Below are 22,688 nucleotides of genomic sequence, written 5' to 3'. Positions count from 1 at the left end.
ATGCTTGTAGGAAGTGTTGTTGGTCTGACAAATTAAGCCTAATGTATCTACTGGATTCCTGATCAGCTAGTCAGATGCATCAGACACACATGTAGAAACTGCACATCACCTGTACTGGGAGTTTCATTTCCGTGCACTCATGATACGGAGTTGTTTTGAACTCGTGCAATAAATCCTGGTCTTAAAAATTTTTGTTGTATGAGCAAAACCTGTATGCAGCTTGTTGAAATTGGTCTGTGGTTTAGGACAACTACTTGGCATTCTCCTTAACATCACTGACCTCTTTCCCTTTGTCATCACTGACATCTACATACGAAAGTAGTAAAAAACAGTTCCTGATATTTCCAAGTTACTATTCTTAACAGATTGCATCATACTTCCTACAGCCAGTGTCAATCGTTTGGCCAGCCCACCGCAGGCTCTGCCCAAGGCACCCAGGGTGCTGGAAAGCCAGTGAGCTCAGCACCCAGCATGATTTGGCCCCGCTACAGCAAGGTGACCTGGCAAAAGAGCAAGCCGGCCGCCAGCGGAGCTCCTTGGAAAGAGGTGGCAGCGTGATCATGTCGTTTCCTTTCCACCCGCAGCCTGGCAGCTGCCCTCCATGCTAGACCAAGAGCTCTGGCCTCTGGCCAGCACAGGTTTTTGAGTTCCTACTCTAAAGGTCAAATGCAGTTTCCACCAGGAAAAAAAAAAATGCCTTCCTCAGAGAAGGAAGAAAAAAAGAAAAAAAAAAAAGAAAGAGAAAAAAATATTATTAAATGTGTGTCTCAAAGCAAATGGGCAGCTGTGTGTTAAAGGTCAAATTCCCGTTGTTGCAACCCGGCTTTGTTGCAATCCTGCAATACCAGCAAGCAGAAACTCAGTGGGGAGAGTCAGAAGGGCGATGTGCCTAACACTTGAGGAAACCACTAAGAAACCACCATATAAAAAACCTTGTTCCTGTAAAACTATTAATGGAACAAGAAGTATTATTACACAAAACATACCAGAAAATGTAAGAAACTGGGAAGATTTCTTCACAACCCCACATATAACTTGCATATTTTTGAACAGGATAGTTAAACCACTATGGTAGCCTTTTTAGAAAACAAGAATTCTACCTGTAGATAATCAAATAGTCACAATTTCATCACATTGTTGTTTTACGTAGTAAGATTGCCCAAAAGTTTATACACTAAGCTTTCACGGTTTTATTTTTTATAGTTTTCCCAACATTACTAGGAAAACTTTTCTCCTCAGACTTTTTTTTTAATTTCAGCTATTATAGTTAAACTATTTCAAAACCACAAAAATAGAGAAAAATGCAAAAATGTCTGCTTATCTTTAAAAATTGTTTAAATCCCTTTACTGAAAGGCCATACTTCTGAGCAGAGTCCTAAGCATGGTATGGTCACGTTTGCAAGAGGGTATTTCTTCCCATACAGTAAACTGACAACCCTATCTACTCTGTACTGTGTAATTACAAAATCTCCATTAAATGGAGTCTTGAAATCTAACAGCAGAATTCTCTGAAGATTTTGATTGCAATGAACACTCTCTGTCCCCTCAAATTCCCCAGGTGTCTATTTGTCAGAAAACGAGTGGGGCAAAGACCTTATGAAATGATGGTGATTGCTTAATGAAATACAGAGCATCATTCACACTTGCCAAAGGATTGCATGAGTGAGTTAAATTCTGACATGTTATTATATCTTAATGTCTGTTTTCTGAATGTGACACTTTTAATAATGTTATAATTAAGATTGTTTATTTAATGTTTTTGTGCTGAGCCTAAGTACAGATATATCAGAAGTGAAAGGGTTATATTTACATTACACTATGCTGGGACATAAGATACCCCAGATAGTGCCACACAAACTAGGTCTCAAATTGGAAGCCACATAGCTATACCAGTACAAATGCTGTGCTGACCATAAAATTATGCCAATGCAGCTCTTCTGGGATTCACTCTTGTGTCAAGTCTCTACACAGTGCTGGCCAGACATAGCTAGACATAGCCAAAAATAACATCAAAACTGAAGTATGATACTTGTATTCGCAGACAAAGGTAAACATATCAGTGCAGGATACAGCTATAACTTGGCCTCTCAAATGTAAGAAATCCTCCTTATGTATACAGAAAAGATCATTATTTCCTAGGTCAAATCATGCAAAATTTTAAATTGGCCTTGGGAGAAATAGGTTTGGACCTTTTGAGGATAAATAAAAAAAAAAAAACCAAAACACAGTCTATAATATAATCTCTTTCAGAATTCTAAATGCTTCCTAACATCACTGGGAGTCCAGACTGCAGATATAGATCTCAAAATAATATAGAAACTGCAAGACTTCCCAAAAGGTCCCTAAGAAAGCTGAATAACTTTCTTTAATCAGTTACATTATATGCTGCTGCTGAACAAGTACGGTCCAATCCACATGACTACTGTCGTCTCAGAAGATGAATGGATGAATGAATGAATGAATGAATGAGTGAATGAGTAAATCATTACAAGGTCTATTATGAACAGACTCAATGTTATAACGAAGCCTGGAAACAGTCTGAGACTCCTTATGTACCTGATTACCATTAAAGTGAAAAAGCAGCTGTACAGACAATCTTTTACAGGAAGCTTTTTCCATTAATGTTCATTTTTATGTTTAAGATTAATTAGCAAAGTCAGTTCACTATGTGTTTTTATCAGCAGTGAAATAGTGTCTGTAAATAAATGTGAGAAAAAAAACCCAAAAACTTGACCCTTAAAAAGTATTTGAAAATATTTCATCAAAATTAAATGTTTGACAGATAAGCTATTTGAAGATGTCAGCTTTCTAGTTAAAAGTCCCTACGTTAAAGTAAAATAGGTAATTCGTGTTGTAGCTCTTGCTTTACCATACCAATATTGTGCAACTCAACTGTTCTGGGTGGGTTTCTCAGGCTTTGTTCTGTCTGTACCTTTGCTGTGGGTCATACATTGCTCAAGCCTGTAATAGCAATTAAGGTCTTTGAGACATGACCCGAGTCTTGAAATTAGTTGAAAGTGGTCGATAGGCTCATTAATGGTATAATACCATAAACCTAATTTCTTAGGCTAAATATCCACCACTCATGGCAACTGAAACAGACTGAAGATGCATACATACACATACATTCCCAGTCTTTACAATGGTTTGAGGGAGAGACGGGCCCTAATCCTCAATCTCCCTGATGCTCAGAGGGTAGAGGTCTTTGTGTTGCGGCCATTCCGGAACCCAGGAAAAGGTCTACATTTCCCAAGACAAACTGCTCATTGACTTCAGGGATGGTCCATATTACAGTGCTTGTTGGGACACCTACTTTGAATTTTAGAGTAAGAAACCAAGACACACAAGAAGGTGGCATTTTTAATTTTGTTTGTTTGTATGTTTATCCCAATAGCTCTAAAATTTCCAGATGACAGAGCAAGTGTTACATTGAGGGAACCCAATGGCATAGAGAGTTCCTGGATTGAGGCTCAATTTCTGAACGACGGCTGAAACATTTAATTTATGTGGAGGTACCTGTGCAGAGAAATTTGCTTAACACAATGCTCTTCAGAATCACACAGATGGTGAGAGATGTCTACTTAATCACTACAAGGGTCACATTATTTTTATGTTACCAGATATCTCAAATGAAAGGCTTAGAAATTTGCAAGAAATTCACCAGTTACATTGGCTGAATGAAATAAAAAGGCAATATTATTTCCTTATAAATATTACAATTTGCATTATTAAATATTACTCCTGGAAAGCAGTTAGACACTTTGAATCGCAGAAATTGTGACAAGGAGCAACAATTCTCTATACCAGTTGTGGAAATGCTCCGTTTACTATACAGCTATGGTTACTTGAATGAATTGCAGCAGTAATCAATAACTGCTTCTGGAACATCATCAAATTCCTTTTCAAAAGAGACTTCTTAAAATCCTTAATTTTAAAATATGTTTTTCTACAAGTGTAATCCTTCTCATCTGCTTTGTGTTTATTAAATGAAAAAAAATGCCAAAAAAAGTCACTTTTCATCATCACTCTTTTTCTTCTGAGAACAAGGAAGTTGTGAAAAAGGTCAAGGGCCTCCTAAGTCTTCAGCACCTAACACATCAAGTGACACTCCCCTGATCATAAGATTAAATCAAGTCACAGGATGTGTGCCCTACGGGTATTGGTTAAACTGTTCTGGAGCTGAGTGGATTAGACTGGCATCCTGCGTTTTACTTGAAAGTGTACTATGCCAGAAAGGTCAACAGTGTTTCAAGGAAGTTGTTAATTGAAATCAACCAAATGAGACAACTCTCTTCCTGGAGGAAAACTTTGCCCAGCCCTGCTTTGCCTTCGGGATAATACATATCAGAACTGGCAGTTAGGCATTTTGACCAGAACTTTGCTGTTGATCAGCTTGCACAGCAAAAGCAACATTTTAGTAAGTCTCCCCTGACCTTCAGAAAATTACAACCGTTTTTTCTGTATATCTTTTTTACTCTTATTCAGGACAAAAAGATCTGGATGGCTTATGATACCAAGATTTTACTTATTGTATGATTGTAAACCTGCAAATATGGCAACTACTGTTGTTATCCTATCAGTTCTTGCAGATAAGCTCTGATTAGGCCAATGCTTTCTGGGCACTTCCCAAGGAGGAATTCACTGGTAGCAGTTTCCAGCACCAGCTTTACAGGCTTTGTGTTTGTAGGAGACACAGAAATGTTGATTTTTGAAGGGAGTATAAAGTGGAGACTGTGACCAGTTGGAGTCAATGTCTAGGCACTTTTTTTTCCCAAAAACCGATCGTCATTTCTGGAAAAGTGCCAACTCAGTAAGCCTTATCCTCTTTTCCTACAGCTGAGAGCAGTCTCCAAGAGCTGAGGCGTTTCGGAAGGTTGCAGGCAGTCCCTATGTCTGAACCATTTCCAGGTGAACACAATTGCAAATTCCCATCGTCATCACTGAGACAGGATTAAGGCCCCATGCATTTCCCCCATGCTATCACCATGGCAGTTATATTTCAGTATTGAAGAAATGATCCCGGTATAACCTAATCACATTAAGTGGTGAGTGGTTCAGTTAATGGATTTTTAGAAAGTACTTTGAAAACCCTTCAGGTATGCCATTAACACACTGCTCTTGTTGGAAAGAGTTGCATTGGCTGCGTCATGGCCCAGTTGTTGGCTCTTTGTGCCATTTCAGGGACAAATCATGGTAGGTGCATATTCTCCCTGTAGTTTAATTTCCACCAATAGATAGTTAGCAAAATGCTCAACCAGATAGAGTATCCAGTTTGTCCTCCTGAGTGTTCATGTCTTGGAAACTGAAGAAACATCTCAGTTTGACAGCAGTTCTGGTGACACCAGGTTCTGGGAAGAGGTAACATCTTCTATTAGATCAATGGATATCATGGACTCTGTTGTACCAAATGGACTCTAAGTGACATTTCTATACCATGACTGATTTGATGTGTTTTAGACATCTAATTTGGGATGAGTTTAATAGGACTCTGGAACTGCAGACTTATTGCTACTGAAGGGAGTCCAGGTGTGTAGTTTAAATATAGCCCTCTACACTGCAAGTGTTTAAAGTCTTGTATTTAATCACAGCCAAGGTGTCACATGAAATAATAGTCATAAAATCTCCATTTCAACTTGCCAGAACCCAGCCTAGAATTCTATTCCCAGACCCATTTGTTGCAACATAATAACTTGATGCACACCTGCCTAGACATCTATCAAAATAAGAGCATCATCAGATAAAATTTTGGTCTTGGAGTAATGTTATTTCCATTTACCCTGGAGCACTCTGGCACTGGACTGGTATCCGTAGACTTGTGTCTCCAGCGGTGTCTGCCAAAGGCCTCCAGAAGTTGTCAGGCGGCTGGCTAAATCAGATGTATGTACTTGTTTGCCATGGCTGATAGCAATTTTTTCCCAGCTTTCTGTTAAATGATTTTGCAGATTCATGGATTGCTGTAAAGAAAACTAAACATATAAGTCAAAATGAAAATAATACTCTGTGAAGGACTAGATATCATTATCCACAATGGTAGTATTGTAGTTTAATTGAAGACAATAATGTGTAGTGTTAAATGAGCAGCATCAACATCTATCCCAGAACTAGTAATAAAAAAACTTCAGGAACAACCTTAATTTCATCACTGCTTTCAAACAAGGTCTTGCTCTTGCTATCAAAATGCATGTGTAAAAGCAGCAGTTGTCAGTATAAGCCAGACAAATATGTGTACAATTCAGTGAAGACCTCATTCCCATGTGGAGTTATCTAACTTGTTTGCAAAACCATGATAAATGTGCAGGTAAATATAACTAGCAAAGTGGAGTGAATATGAATCTCAGATATTTTAAAATTAAATTTTCTTTAAGTTCTGTATGCCAGATGCTATTGATGAATGTCTTACAAAAATACACTGACACAAGGCAGCAGATTTTAGTTATTGACTACCCACAGTATTGAATAAAATGCTGCAACAACAACTCCTATCAGTTAGAACTTCATGCTTATTAAAGCCTAGAAAACCAGTTTTTCAAATCAGTGACAAAAAGACTTATGTTACCCATATCCAAACACTCAGTATCTCCTCATGTTGTCCCATGTCTGCCCTGTTTTAGTTTTTTGTGACCACAAAGTAGTGGAAAAGTTTGGCTCAACAGCTATGACTGATGAGTTGCCCCAGATTCTTCATAAAAATCAGCTGTTCTAGTAAACCAGCCACTAGAGTGAACATAACCCTGTGAATGTAATACAGACATGGTTACAGTAGTATACTGTCAATTCACTTCTTCACTCCTGCCAAACGCGAAGAGTCCAGCAATAGCGTCATAGAGCTGCTATGCCACACTGCTGAGTATAACCATAATTTTTTCTTTTTACTTTTTTTTCTTTAGCTTGTTTCAAGTCTTACTCTCCTCAGGGTTTAATGAAAAATTAGAGTTGTTCTTGTTTCTTCATCAAACATGCTCTGCTTAACAAGATAACAACAGGAAACGGTGACAGGGAATTTCTACTAAAACAAAATACATCTTTCCCATTTTGCGCTTTAAGGCGAGGCATCTAAACCCTTGATGTTTCCATGGAATCTGAGTGCACCTCATGCAGGTCATCCCTCTTCCTTTGTATGAGTTGAAAGAGAAGGTAGGGAGAGACAAGATGCAGCGTGATACTGGAGAAAAAAACTGCTGCCAGACTTCCAAAGATGAACTAACCAGTAAATGAGAGTACTTTGCTTTTAGTCACAAGACCATCCCAGCACATGAGTTACCTAAATGAGTTAAGAGAAGGAGAAGGAATAGCAATGTCAGTAAGGTTCATTATAAGCAATAACTTAAGTAGGGTGTGCTGTGTGAGACACGTCTGTCACAGCCTCACACAAAGGCAGGCTGCCAGCCTCTGTAATTACTTTCCTAATGATTTTAGTTTTCTGTAAATTTAGTCCCATATGAGTAGCAGGAGCCAGTCTTCATCTGCTTATACTGCTACTTATTGGTGTCACGGCTCTGTCTTCTCAGATGCCTCAGCAGGAGCAGGCAACCCATCCCACAGGACATCTGCCTGCTTGCCGTCCTGCATGCAGCCTTACTGTACTTAACACTGTTGCATGGCTCGAGGGTCTGTCGTTACCTTCATATCGTCATGGTTTTTGCCTATGACTATTTCTTTTTCACGGGTATTTGTCAGAAAGGTGAAGGCGTTGGTACATCTGTGCTATAGTTCCACTTCCCTAAATATTCCAGCGTAAAATGTGTTTATTTATGTGTTCCATACCTACAGCGTGGCTTCCTTCAGGCGGACAAATTAATGACAAGGATGATGCAACTGAATTTTAAATACTAACAAACTTCCTAAATCCAATGTCTGACTAATGTGGGGGAGCTATTAAATAATTATATTAAATGCTAGACTTGAGTGCTCTTTCTACCATATATTTGGGTGAGGATTTTTCACCCTTGACATTTGATGGGACATCAGAGTTTGCCTCTGAAAAGAAAAAAGCCACTGTTGCTAGAGAAAGGGTTTCAATGGCTTTCAACTGCTATTTTCAGGAAGCACCCAGAATAGTTTGGATGAGTCAGAAAGACAGAAGCGGTTTAAGACATCTCTATTGCCAATTCAGCTGGGGGCATCCAAACGCCAAAACTGTTCCCACATCACTGTATCCCTGTTTCTGCAATTGCTGTGTGTCTGGGGACACGACTGGTGGCTTCCCTCTGACAAACGCTTCAGCACTCTTCCCTGCAAAGCTGTGTTAAGGCTACAGTGATCTCTGCAACACAGGGAATAAGAGAGCAGCGGATTAGCGGTGGTGCACAAAACCTAGGTGAGGGTAGCATGCGATTCACAGGCACACGGAACTCGACTTAGACTCAGCTACCATCTAGCACATGCACACTGACCAAGAGCAGGGCTCCTAACGACCTGTTTCCATAATTGCTACATCATTGTGATGTTATTTTAAAATATGTTGTTTATTTAAATAGTTATGGACATTAGTATAATGTATGTGTGTACATAATGTATTTAAGTAGTACAAGGAAATTCTCTGCAGGTTGACTGGTCAACGTCTGCAAAACTGAGCTCTGCCCTCAGAGGTGCACAAGAGGCACCCACACCTGGGAAGTTACCTCTGGAAGCAACTGAGAGCGGCTGGAATCTTGATACCCCTTCGGTGGCAAGGGGTATCCAGATTTCAGGCATTCTCTCAGGAGTGGTTACCATTCAACAGAACACCTTGTTAGCATGTCAGCGTGAAACAGCCCCAGCTGCACTGGCACTCTCTCAAAAATTATATCTAACTGCACGTGACGCTCTCTGAACTGCCACACACAGACATTCCTGGTCTGAACTGCTTTCAGGCATTCTGCCACTAGCTTCCGCAGGGCTGACCCGAGCGAGCCTTGCTCTGAATCACATGTTGGTCACTGCAATCATCTGAGTTTAAAAAAAAAAATTTCCAGAGTACAAACTGGAATGAATTCAAGCCTCATGTGACTATGTCCTGTTCATTGTATGCTTCATTGACTTTAGCACAGACACACTGTACTTGCTGCAAATATTTTGTAAATACCATCAGCAACACAATTTAAGTCTGCTTAAATGAGGGTGGAAGAATTTTCTTACGTTGATGGTACTTTTAATTATCTTTTTTCTGGAAGGTAAACAGCTTAGCACGTAATTTCCTTAGAACACAGTGAGTCCCATCAAAAACAATACACACAAGAAATGAAGTTTACTTAGTGACAAAAAATCATAACTTTATGTTTCATTAATGTAGATAGCATTTTAACATGTGCAATTAACTATAAATTAGTAGATAGAAGTAAACACTCCCACTTTCTTACTGAAAGTATATTTTAAAACTTTAATGGGAAATACACCCTGTTTCTTGGTTTGTATTCCTAATGATGACTTTTTTCCCATAATTTTTTTCTTAAAATCCATCCAAATAGACATAGTTCTCTCATTCCCTTAGATAAATCAGAAAACACAAATAGATGGAGGTAAAATGATTTTTATTGTAAGACAAACAAACAGAAAAAGAACAGCAAAATATGGTCACTCCTGGCAATGTAAACAATACCAGCAAAGTACATTGTCCAAAGTCCTTTCTGGTTCACATTAGTGTTAATGGAATTTTTCTGGGTTTACACTAGTGTAGCCAAGGAGCAGGATTTACTTCATTCAGAGATCGGTTTTATCTTTGAATCAGCTGCTGTGCCTTCTGAATATTGGGCCCCATTTTCCATAGACTGGCATTCGAATGTTTAATAATTTCTGTGTAGTGTGAATGAGTAAATATGCTAACTCATTGTTCAGTCAGGTTGGATCGTCAGTCACTCTGATTAGGTGCACTGACTCCACCAGCACTAAGGAGATAAGAAAAAGGACGGGACTCATCCAGCCAACATTCGCCATCAGAAAATTAAGCATCTCGTCTGAATAAGTAATTGCAATACAGCCAGAAGTGAGACACTGGTATCTCGAGGGGGCAAGTTGTTACATCTCTCCTAAAATCTATTTTCCCTTGATGACAGCCTTAGAAAGGAGTGAGTTTCCCTTTGGATTCATCTGTATTTATCTTTCTTAGACTTTCTCCAGTGACAATAATTTGAGTTTGTGACAAGGTGTCCTTTTTAAATGGCTGTGCTCAGGTGACCCAAGTTCAACCTGTGGTGCAACTACTACCGTCTGAGTGCTTGAGGATATTAAGTCCTTAGAGACTAGGTGAAGGCTTCAAATGCTCTGCCCATAGAAGTAAATGGATTGAATCACTAAAATTAAATAAAAATGGGAAAATGGGAATGGAAAATTACCAGGATACAAAGAGTACCTTGGGGTATAAACGAGTTGCTTGTAAATATAGCAATTCTTTACTCACATGTACAAAGTGAACTTGTTGCCAAATCTGTGGTCTGGAAGGCATTCTTCCCCACCTCCCCCCAACATAATGGAAGAGATCTAAATATTTTTATTGTCTTCCTTGGGCACACTGAGTCAGCCGTCATCTGCTCCATCAAGTGGGCAGGTCCCCATGACAAGTATCAGGTGATTCTAGGTAAAAGTGCAGTCTGCTGGGCATGGCTTCTTCCACATTTCTCAATGTTTATGTTTAGAGATTAACTTAAAGATGAAAAAACAAATGCAAAATAGAAAATAAAAAAACACTTTTTACAGCTATCTTTTACGTGCTGTTCTTAAAAGGGCACTTTGGTTCCACAAAGAACATAGTCAAAGGCATGAGGAAGTTTCTTTGGTTCATAAATTTAATTAAGCCACAGTTATGCCAAATTTTCTGACTAATTGGGAATGATGAGATGTTGTCAAGCCCTTTAAGCATTCCACTCCTAGACATGTAACCCTTAACATGCCAAAGGCACCACATAATAAATATGCATTTTTCATGTTACACTCTTTATGTAGGCACATGAAATAAGACAACTGCAGGTTTGCTTAAGCTGCCCACAAGAATTACCCATAACACGAGTAAATGTGATGAGGAAAAAAAGATAGAGGGAGAGAGAAATAGAGGGAGAAATTATTTTCTTTATTTGACATTTCAGAAACAAATCAAAAAGGCAGAAATACTTTTCAAAATTGTTTTTCTTCCAGTTATCTCACATCTGGATCACCGGCTAGTGTGTTAACCATCCCATAGACAGAACTATCAAATAAACAGCCTTTTCTTCTCTGACCTTCTATCACCATAGATGTTAAAACGCTCTTAAAGAAAGCAAAAAGAATTGCATAGTTTTTCCATCATACGTTTCAAAGTTTTGAGGTGGGTTGGTTAAGACTAATGCATGGGTCTTCATAACTGTTGGAAAAAGCCAGCTTAACTTGCTATTTATCAGATTTTTCTGGATATAGGTGAAAACAGCTGTCCTCAAAGGAAGCTAGGAACAAAGTGGTATTGTAAACCATCAGAGTCTGTTTACTGTAGGGTCTCTATTGTCAAGACTTAAGTTATGTCTCCATGACAAACATAAACCTGCTATCGTTAATAGACGGGACAATAGCATTGCTGTTAAGCATTTTCTTGTAAGACTTTTACTACCACCTACCATCCCAAGGAATTAAGTGTTAGTTTGGAGCACTATGGTCAGGGCCAGTTCTCAGTTAATGCAAGTCACCTTAACTTCATCAAAATGAATGAAGGTAACTCCCTATGCACAATTAAACATTTGTCCCTTACAGAGCACAGCTGAAGATCTAAACTAAATCACTTGTAAATGAGCTAAAACAGATGTTCACAGACAGTTCTGCATGTTCAAAGAGCAGTCCACATCCTACCTTAAAGTGGCATATGGCCTGGCCTGGCTAGGCTAGGTCAGGCTACGCTAGGATTGGATCGGATGTCCTGAATTACAGCATCTGCTTTTCAGATGTGTTTTATGCTCACTGACTGACTCCCAAGTAGCAAGACATTTACCTCATACCCTCCTACAATGTTCCTGATAGACGCTTCCCAGTGCCTCCTTTAAAATTCTAGTGCTCAATATAAATGGGAGGAGATCTAAAATATTTTTGTGTTCTTTGACAGTTTTAAACCTTTTATTAGGTTTCCTTTACATTATTTCTCTCTGATAATAGATATTACATGATTCACTTTTGTTTTGCAAGTCTTTAGCCAGAACTTCTGGATAAGTTATGGAGTGTAGATACACATGTTTGAAATTCACTCACCCATAGGATGTGCTTAGAGGAGGGATGTGGGACTTGAGACCTGCTGTCAATCCAGCACTGAATTTCCCATTGATCAAATATTAATTGAGATTATTTCACTGTGTAAAATGTATAGATCATCTCAAAATAGTGATGCACAACTGTACCCATACACTGATCAGGGCAAACAAGTAAAATGAAACTAAAATCAAAACACTTGAAAACCTCACAAGATGTGACAATGTCACAAGTGAGACACTAAAATATTTTATTACTAAGTCTTTGCATTGCCTCTCGTCATTCTCCTTCTATGATGGAGTGACCACATCAGTGGACAAGGGAAGAGCTACTGATGTCTATCTGGAATTCTGTAAGGCCTTTGACACAGTCCCCTGCAACATCCTTCTCTCTACATTGGAGACATAAGGATTTGATAGGTGGACTGTTGGGTGGATGAGGAATTGGTTGGATGGTCACATCCAGAGGGTAGTGGTCAACAGCTCAATATCCAGATGGAGATTGGTGACAAGTGGTGTCCCTCAGGGGTCCGTATTGGGACCAGTGTTCTTTAATATCTTCATCAATGACATAGTGGGATCGAGGGCACCCTCAGCAAGTTTGCAGACAACACCAAGCTGAGTGGTGTGGTTGACATGCCTGAGGGGCTGGACGCCATCCAGAGGGACCTGGACAAGCTCAAGGAATGGGCCCGTGTGAACCTCATGAGGTTCAACAAGGCCAAGGGCAGGGTCCTGCACCTGGGTCGGGGCAACCCCCAGGATCAGTACAGGCTGGGAGATGAAGGGATTGAGAGCAGCCCTGCCGAGAAGGACTTGGGGGTCCTGGTGGATAAAAAGCTGGACGGGAGCCAGCAATATGCACTTGCTGCCCAGAAGGCCAACTGTCTCCTGGGCTGCACTCAAAGGAGTGTGGCCAGCAAGTCAAGGGAGGTGATTCTGCCCCTCTGTTCCTCTCTGGTGAGACCCCACCTGGAGTCCTATGTCCAGCTCTGGAGCCCTCAGCACAGGAAAGACATGGACCTGTTGGAGCGGGTCCAGAGGAGGGACACAAAAATGATCAGAGGGACACCTCTCGTATGAGGACAGGCTGAGAGAGTTGGGGTTGTTCAGCCTGGAGAAGCCTTCCAGTACTTACAGGGGGCTTATAAGAAAGATGGGGACAGACTTTTTATCAGGGCCTGTAGTGATAGGACAAGGGGTATTGATTTTAAACTAAAAGAGGGCAAATTTAGACTAGATCTAAGAAAGAAATGTTTCACAATGAGGGTGGTGAAACACTGGCACAGGTTGCCCAGAGAGGTGGTAGATGCCCCATCACTGGAAACATTCAAGGTCAGGTTGGACGGGGCTCTGAGCAACCTGATGTAGCTGAAGATGTCCCCGCTCATGGAAGGGGAGTTGGACTAGATGACTTTTAAAGGTCCCTTCCAACTCAAAGATTCTATGATTTTATGATTCTCCTTTGCAACTCTCAGCCTCCATTTGCTCTGTCGAGGCTGTGAATTGTCTGGCATGGGAACTGGGTCTTTGTTCTGTTCTTTGCAGGGAGATCATATCAATAAATTGTTGGGTAGAATTTCACACTGTTCCCACTGTTGTCAATGGTCATTTTACATTGAACTCTGTGTGAAAAGAGTCTGAGTCATATAGTGCACTTCTGAATTCCAGCCCTCCATGCATCAGGAGTAGTAAGTCCAGTTTAGTTTGTTCCTTTTCCCTGTTCTGATCACTTTAACTGCTTTCAGCAGGGGAGGAAAGAAACTTTCATAATCTAGTTTGCCGTTGACTTTAGGTTTCTCATTTTTAAGTAATAGTGCTTTTGCAAACTAGCCCTGTTACTCAAGTTCATTAAGCTGATTTTACACTATTATTCATTCTTGTGCTCTTCTGAGAACGTTGTGAGGTCTGGTGATTTCAGCAAGTCTTAGAAGTAAAAGGTCAAAGTTCCAACAAAGAAGAGGAGCTGAATCAATGAAAAACCATGACTAAACCATCTCATCCTCCTGTATCACAGCCAGCTCCACTGTAAGTCTCGGGAGAAACTTTACGAAGCACGACTGTTTGTATTAGACTACCTGATTCAAACACATCAATTGAGATTTCCAAAGCTAATGAGGGAAATCCCCTCACTGGGTTTGAAAATCTCAAACACTTTTTAAAAATCTATTTACATTTTATATCTGAAAAGCAGAGCGTACCTTGTGGGTCGTTCATTGCATGCTGTGTTCATTACAAGTGCAGGAATTTGGTGTTCGCTATGAAATACTTGTTTCATATACTGCCTTGTCCTTTCATAGTGCCCTTGCAAAAATGTCATTGTCAATGTGTTTTAATCATTATTAGAAACCAGCGTGTGAAAGCATAGTTAAACAGAACGTGAATTTTTAAAGGTGACCCTCAAGTCTTTTTGCATATATTGTGTTGGAGTGGGCAATTCAGGGACATCTTCACTTTCAGCTCATTTCTACTTTCCGCAGTTGTCGTAATTATTTACCGTCCTGATTCTGGCCCAGAAGTCATGCTTTGTACACCTGTTTATTCAGAAAATATTCAGCTCACTTTTCAGGCAGACAAAAGATAAACGAATCAGTTAGAGCTGGAAATGTCTGCAAAGCTGCGCTCTTTCCTGCAAATTCAGATTCAAGGCAGGCAAAGCCTGTGAATAATGGAGACCGTCTGAGGGCATAACATTGCTTACAATGGAGGGAGTATGAATCAGCAAAAGAACAGGCACCCACTTATGTTCGAGACTGATTTACACAAGCCCATAAATCGTCCAAATGAGGAAAGCTAGAAGTGGAAGTCAGGAATGCCACATGTGCCGTGACACATGGAGCATTATTTAAAGATCATCTTACAGAATCATTCCAAGTATCAGCGCAACTATCCAGAATAGGAAACTGAGTCAATTAGAGGGCCACTGAACTCACGCTTACAAACACTGCAAATTACTCACCATCATACTGCGGTGATTATGGAGCTACTGAACTAGGTTATTAACAAGGTTTCCTGACTTAATCCTTCATTTACAAACTAATGCGTTTCCCTATTGTGAGCTCGGCCTCCCAGTCTCGGGGCAGCAATTAGTGCTGCCTCCTCCAGAAACGTTCAGTGGAGGTCGGGGCCCTGGGGGAGGCTTCCAAAAATTCTCTCTGCCTGGACACTGCTGCCACCCACAGTTTAAGAGACAACCGATTACAAAACTAGATTTTTTTTCAGCAGCTTTTAAAGTTCTTACAAGTCTTGATCATTTTTCTGAGCACAGTGATTGCTGCTCGCAGTGGAATGCCTTGGGAGTCAGGCTTTTCACACGGGGAATGGGCGTACAAGAGTACTCTACCCTGACCATGCTCCTTCTCATGGTGTATGAGTTCGTCGTAGCACCTCAATGTAAATTATGGTGTATTTTCAGCACTAACTGACATACAGACTATGAAAGCTCCCCACTTAAGCTGCCATCATATCAATGAGGAAAATAATATGTGAAAAAAAACAGGAAGTGAAGTCGTGTTTAACATCATAGATTCTCAGACATTGCAGATAGAAATTTATCTGTACTTCCAGTACAGTTTCAAAGCAAAGAACAGAGGTCTTACTACTTGAATTCCAGTAAAATTGTTTGAATTTGTGCCACTAGAGCCTTGATAAGCTTTTCAAGACTCTCTCTGTTTTCCCTAAAAGCTTTATAACAAACAGTGTAAGTTCTGTTCTCTGGGATATTTCAATCCCCACAAGGAAACAGTAATCTTTTCAAAAACCATTTATATCCATCAGAGAAGGAGCACCTGGCACAACCTGCTACCCACAGGTTGCTGTTTGATACAGCTGCAGGGACTCTCAGCTGTGGGCCAGACCGCGTGAGGGAGAGGAGTATTTCCTCCCGAAGGCTCCTGCAACCTGAATGGGAGGAGGTTGCAGGAGGCAGAGTGCTCAGGCTCTCAAAGGGAGCTACAAACCCATACAGGCCCGTGCCCAGATGCTGTAATTTTGCACATAAAGTTACATGCTATTTATTTTTCTTATTTCCCATTTTATGGCATAGATTTAAACCTGGAGATGATCTATCGTAGAACAGATCTGCAAGTACCAAAAGACCATCTTACTGTTATTTGTTCTTTGTCACTCTTTTTTGGCTTCTGGTTTACTTCTCTGAGGTGCGGGAGAAAATGATCTGAAGATTACATGAGTCTGTGAAGCATCTTAATAACTGTCACCTTTGCAATATTTTTCCTGTATTGTCTCAACCTTAATTTTAGCGTTCTTATTATAATTGCTCGTAAGAAGTTTTAAATATGGATCCTTTGGGAGTTACTTTGGAATTAAGAAATGCAGAAATGCACAAGACCATATAACATTTCTTAATAATGAAAAACTATAAATGTTAAGCATTATAGTCCATTACCTTACTGATACAGCTCTTCAGTTATCTTACCTTCTATTGATTTAATCTTCAATCCTATAAAATCCTTGTGTAATATATAATTATGTTACCTGTCCCTCAGCTGTCTAGGCTGAAAACATACATCACAATGTGCCTTGTGAATTCAATCAGATTTATGACTGAACTAGATTCTTTGATAGCTTACATGAGTATAGATCCACTAACCGCATGCTAAGGATTTGACCTTCTGAAGTTTTGTAAGCTTTTTTTTTTTGATAAATGAGAAAAAATTGTGAAGTACTATGATGTTTACTGTTGCAGGACACTCAGCACCATTTTAAAATACTTTGCATTAATCATTGACCCTTCTCCTGGAGAGAGGCAAAAACATGTCTCAACCTGCTACCCTTTGTTATTTACCATATATCATAGTTTGCACAGAAGAAATGCAGATTCGGCTCGAAGTAAAGAGACAAAAGATTATCCACCTTCTTCCTGGAAATGATCAGTCAGACTATTTTCCTTCCACTGAGCGAAAAATCCTGTTAAGATGCTATGTGGAAAAGAGATTGTGACTTTTGCTTTCCATTGCATTTTTTTAAACTGAATATAAACTAGTGGTTTTAAAAATAAAGATCTAAGGAGGGAAAAAAACCACTAACTCAGGGCTTTAAACAACATGCTGTGTTTAAAGAAAACTAATTCAACATTAATCTGACATATAATATATGTAAGCAATACACGGAGTTCCATATATGCCTTTGCTTTGGAGTCTGTAGACCCCATGCTGGTAGTTCACTGCACCTGTAATACTGCACAGCAGTGGCTCTAGCTCACACAGCCTCATGGAGGATCAGAGTTGTATCCTGCTGCTGCAAAAGCACTTTTGAGCTAAAGAAAATGTAAAGAGAGCTGAAGAGCAGTCTGGAATTCGCTCAATATTGGTGGGGAAAAATAGTGATTTCTTTACATGACTTTTCAATTTGTTTTCTGAATTTTTCTGAATTTGGAACAAAATGAATAAGATTTCCTCATGTTTTCAGGGTTCATTGTAGTCACAAGGCCATAAGGAAAATCTAAGTATACAAACTGGACTTTTCAAGGGGACCTCAGGTCTCATGAGACTAGTGATATATGTTTGAGTGTTAGCAGCATGGAAAGAGACATAGGATCTGTGTTCACATTCATTTTAATCCCACCCAAGAATCCAAATTCTGTATTTTAACTTGCATTTCTAATCTGAACCACTCATATTTATTCACAGAAGATAAAGATCCAGGATTTCATTATAAAATTTAGATTTATGGTAGCTTGATGTGACTTTTGAGACTTTTCATCACTTCTTTTTTTGCAAAACTATACATGCCTGTTCATTAAGACCATTATTCAAATGATATAACACCATGTCTGTACTAAATGAAAATGTTTATTTATCTGATTACACATCAGAGTCATGTATCAGCATTAAGATCTTCATTTGTGGGAAACCAATTTACACAAGAGATTTCTTATTTCATACCAAAGAAGACAAATCTTTGATGTTCCTAGAAACTCCCTCTTAGTTGGTGAAAGTGATTCTGCTGGAATTCTTCATGTTACTGGCTCAATATTTCCCAGATGAAATGCCACCTGAACATGTTTGTTTAAAACAAGATAGCTAAAATTGTCAGATGAAACAATGAAAGATTGTTTTGGGGAACAGAAAATGAAGAGCTGCTCTCTAAGCCATGATTAGGCCACGTGAAGTGTAACCTGGTGTTTTGGGGAATTTGTCTATGAGGTAATTTAAATAATTCTGCCTCTTGTTATGAAATTGCTGTGCTGTTAAACACTTCAATGTATAGCTAGCCATCAAATTTTCCAGCACCTGTCCCCACCTTTTGGAAAAAGTTACAGCACAAACAAAAATGTCATTAACGAGTAGATGAACAGTGGTTGAACTAAAGAGAATACCCAATGGAAAACGTGTTTATCTCTGGGGAAGTACACAGACACAAAAAAGGAAAATCCCCAAACCAAAGAACAGAGAAGCTTTCTTTTGTAGTAGAGAGGTTCTTTTTGTTGAGGATACAGTACAACAAAGAGAAAGACCATAGAAGAGAAAAGGATTCAAGAAAAAGGCTTTATGTGGGAAGGGCAACTTGGCCTAACCTTACAGAACAATAAAGATAGGCAGACCAAGTGTTTGGAACCAAACTTATAGCTACAGTCATCCTGCTGTAGCTACACTGAGGAAACAGCAGAGGAAAAAACCCGCAGAGGTTTCTGTACTCTTCGGTTGTATCTCTCCAGTATAGTAAACAGTGTCAGAGAATATTCCAAGCACTGGAAATTGCTTCTCTGCATCCTGCTATGTTGCCAGGATGGTCCCTGGGATGGGACGTCTGCCAAACAGGAGGGTCTCCTGGCATGAGAGGGGCCTTTCCAAGTAGGAAGTTTGGATGGGGCCACCCTATTCTGTTTACTGCTACAGCTGTGAGCGATGTTGGTTGCAGAGCCTAAGAACACCACTAGAATTTATCATTTTACTGGTAGACTTGTAGTCTTTCCTTCCACAGATCTTTTGTGGGTTCTTACTCCCTCCCCAAATCCCATTCTTTGTTGTTAGGAGGAAGCAGGCTTGTTTAACATGCCATGGCAATGGTACAGGAGATATCACTAACAAGTTCCTCTGATAAGCAGGCTGGCCTTTGCCTCATTTTCAATAGCAATTTAATACTATTAATAAAAAATGCAAGGTAAATCAGAAATATGTGCTCTCACTGATTGTCTCTCTTGTCCCCTGTGAGGGTGGCCTTGCAAAACTTTCAGTGAAAGAGATCATCCAAAGATCTATTTGCATACTGGGATAGAGGGATGCTGCTGTAAAGAAAGGCTAATGTACTGTCAGTGAGTGGCCAGTCTATGTTATTAACAGATTGGAGACTGTCTTTAATATCCCACTTTGCCCTCTTTCGTTCCATGTGACTGTTCTGTTTGTCCAGAGTCTCAACATTCATGGTACTCTTGCACACTTCCATGTAATTTCCAATTAAGAAATAAATGGCTTCCAGTAGAATTACCCAAACAGTCATGTCTATCCAAATATGCAAGCAACTTAACCTCGACATCCCACCATACCAGGGTCCCCTGTGTCCAGTTTCAAGAATAATGTTCTCGATACTTTACTGGAATGCATTCCACCACCCTCCAACATCACAGTAAACTCTGTTTTTGGTCCTGTGTTGAGCTTCCCAAAGCTGGTGGGCAATTGTACCACCTCCCACTGTACCACTGCTGTTTAGGAACCTGCTGGTCTCACACTTCCTCCCTCCCACCACCACCATTTCAACTACTGTCCAAAGTCACGGGCTCCGCAAGGGGAATACACCTGGTGGCTCACTGGCAGTGTTCTTCTTAAATTCTTGTCTGTACTTAGACAAGTTGCCTTTCATACATGAAAGTTTTGCAAACTCTGTTGTTTACCTTAGACCCACAAATACATGCAACCTTCCTCAAATGAGCAAAATCATTTAATAATATTCAGGTGGCAAATTAATAGCTTCACAAATGCCTTCAAGTCCTAGACCTTTGTTGCAACACCCTTTCATTTTCCTTGCCAGGCAATTCTTCATCCATCGTTTTCATCATAGCGTCTCATTCCTGCAGGCCCAGGACATGACTGAAGATTGATGGCATGGTTCACCACTAGGAAGGATGTTGTTTTACTGGGTGGCCCTTTGAAATCCAAGCTAGTGGCATGCACATTGACACAGGTACCACCAGAGATTGGAGGCACTCAGACCCCCAGGTGAGGCAGAGATAAGGGAATGGTCAGAATGACACAGTGGGAAGGAGATTGTCCATTTCCCACAATTTTCCCCTTGTTTTATGTTCTAAATTCCTCATTTGTGTTACAAGTAGAAAACTCCACCCACTGTGCCGTTGGTGTGAACGGCTTTTCCTGTGATGTATTACTTCCACATCCCATAGTGTATTGCATCAAAAGGTGCCGAAAGACCTAGTCTTTTACCAACAGAAGTGACATGCAGTGCTGGTACATGCAGAAGCTTTGACCTGTGGTGCTGTTGCAACTCAATTTTTTCATCACAGATGATGAATCAGCAGGAGTACGGGTGCCAAATTCTGTAACGCAGAGGAAGCTTGAGTTACATTAAATTCAGTTCTCAGAATACAAATTATCTGGAAAATAATGACAGAGATCAAATTTTAAATTATTAGTCTGAATCACACCCCAAAACTGACAACAGCCAATTTTAAGAGGACAAACATTTCGTACCTTTGGGAATACTCATACTGGAGATAATGCAGTGGTCTTCAGTTAATTGTGGTTTCTCACAGCCCATAGCCTGTATCCAGATGACTAAATCACAAATGCATTCTCAAAAACTCCAATTTAGACTTGGCTTGGCTGTCTCTGTACACACTGTATCTGTCATGTTTAGCTATTGCTGATATTTTGCTATCAATATGAGTGAATCATCCTCTGAATCGCTTCAGATTTTCTCTCAGAGCTCTTTTAAGAGCCATTATAATACTGTTATTCTGAATGTCAGCTCTCAATGAACTGAAAGGTCTGAAGTCAGTGGTAAGACTCACCAGCAGCTGGAAAGAGCTCCGAGCGTCACGTGGTAAATCAGCTTTCCAGCACTCCTCTTTTTATTGTTTCCTCCTCCCTTTGTGACTTTGCCTCTTTGCTTGTCCTGCCCAGCATGGCAGATTCATAAGACTTTGGGATGGGGAATTTCTCTGGTTAATGAGTCTGCAAAATACTATTGATGCCCGGTCTAGCACAGATATCGACAGTAAGTCTGAAAAGTGAAGATAGCATCCCACTCCAGCTGGAGCAGGTGTCATCCTGTTCTTCGAAAATACTTCCCTGAAACTGTAAAATATGAAAGTTTACCATTGAAAAGAAACTGAGGCCCTTGGTCACGCAGCATTGACACCTGAATTTGAACCCATGTTTTAAGATCTGCTCTGATTCCTAACTGTGTCTTCATTCACCAGCCTTGACTTGCTAGTTTTTTTTCTGGAAGACTGGGTGTTTGTCCAATGCTGTACAAAAGAGAGACACTTAGCATGGAAGAGCTAGATGAAATAGTTGACAGAATACACTTTAATAAAAATACGCATTTTCTCAACGGTCATATATTTCAAATAAATTTATTGAATTTAATAGTTTTTTTCATACTGAAAAAATCAATATTATGAAATGATTCATTAGTAGTATGAAAATTAGAATTAGAATTAGTATTTAGTATAACAAGAGGTTGTGGCTCATTTTGTTTCCAGACTGGAACAATAATGTTTTTAAAACACCAGAATTTCCTTTAGAATTAAAAATGCATATTTTCAACTAGTTGCACATAACAATACATTGGTGGAACAACCATCCTAGGGAAGAACCTCGTGTTTTATGCAGTACATACAAGAAATTTTGCGACAATCCATGGCATAAATACCTAAACGCCCAGAAATACAAGGCTGCAGCCAAAGAAAGGTAACGTTTCCAGGATGATTATGACCGTGTGGATTACGTTCAAAGGCCTGCCAGGCCCACAGAGTGCTGCAAGTGGCAACCTGCAGCTCTCAGGGTTGCTGTTCCTTGTACAGGACTCGAGGACCCACAGGGCAGCTGCAGGGAGGCAGCCTGCTGCACAGCTTGACCCGCATCGGTCCCTCCCACTGCGATATATTCTGTATCTCTGCCGCTATCTATGAGGTACCTTTTCAAACGACCAGCTACTCAGACCTCAGCAAGGAACAAGGAGAAAGAGCTCACCAGCTCGTAATGCTCTTTATCCCGTCTGTAAATCTCTCAGTTCTAAATTTCAGTTTCTGCAAGCTTCACACTGCACATGGTAAGAGGTTTCACTCTGCATTCCATCACTCTGAATTAACAGTGATAATAATAATGCTTAACCTTTGTAGAGTTCTTTCTATTTTCACAATGCTTAGCTAACATCAGCTAATCACATTACAATAGCAGGGCTGCTTATCATTCCTACTCTTTACAGTGCCATGAATAATCTGATAATTATTTCTTTAGCTCATATAAACAGCTTGTCCACTTTCCTGTCTTTTTCTACTTTGCTTAAGCTATAAATATCTGGTATTAACTGAAG

Source organism: Phaethon aethereus (assembly GCF_964289735.1).
Source record: "Phaethon aethereus genome assembly, chromosome: 1".
Taxonomy (NCBI): domain Eukaryota; kingdom Metazoa; phylum Chordata; class Aves; order Phaethontiformes; family Phaethontidae; genus Phaethon; species Phaethon aethereus.
The sequence above is the reverse complement of the archived record's forward strand: the minus strand, read 5'-3'. Positions refer to the sequence as shown.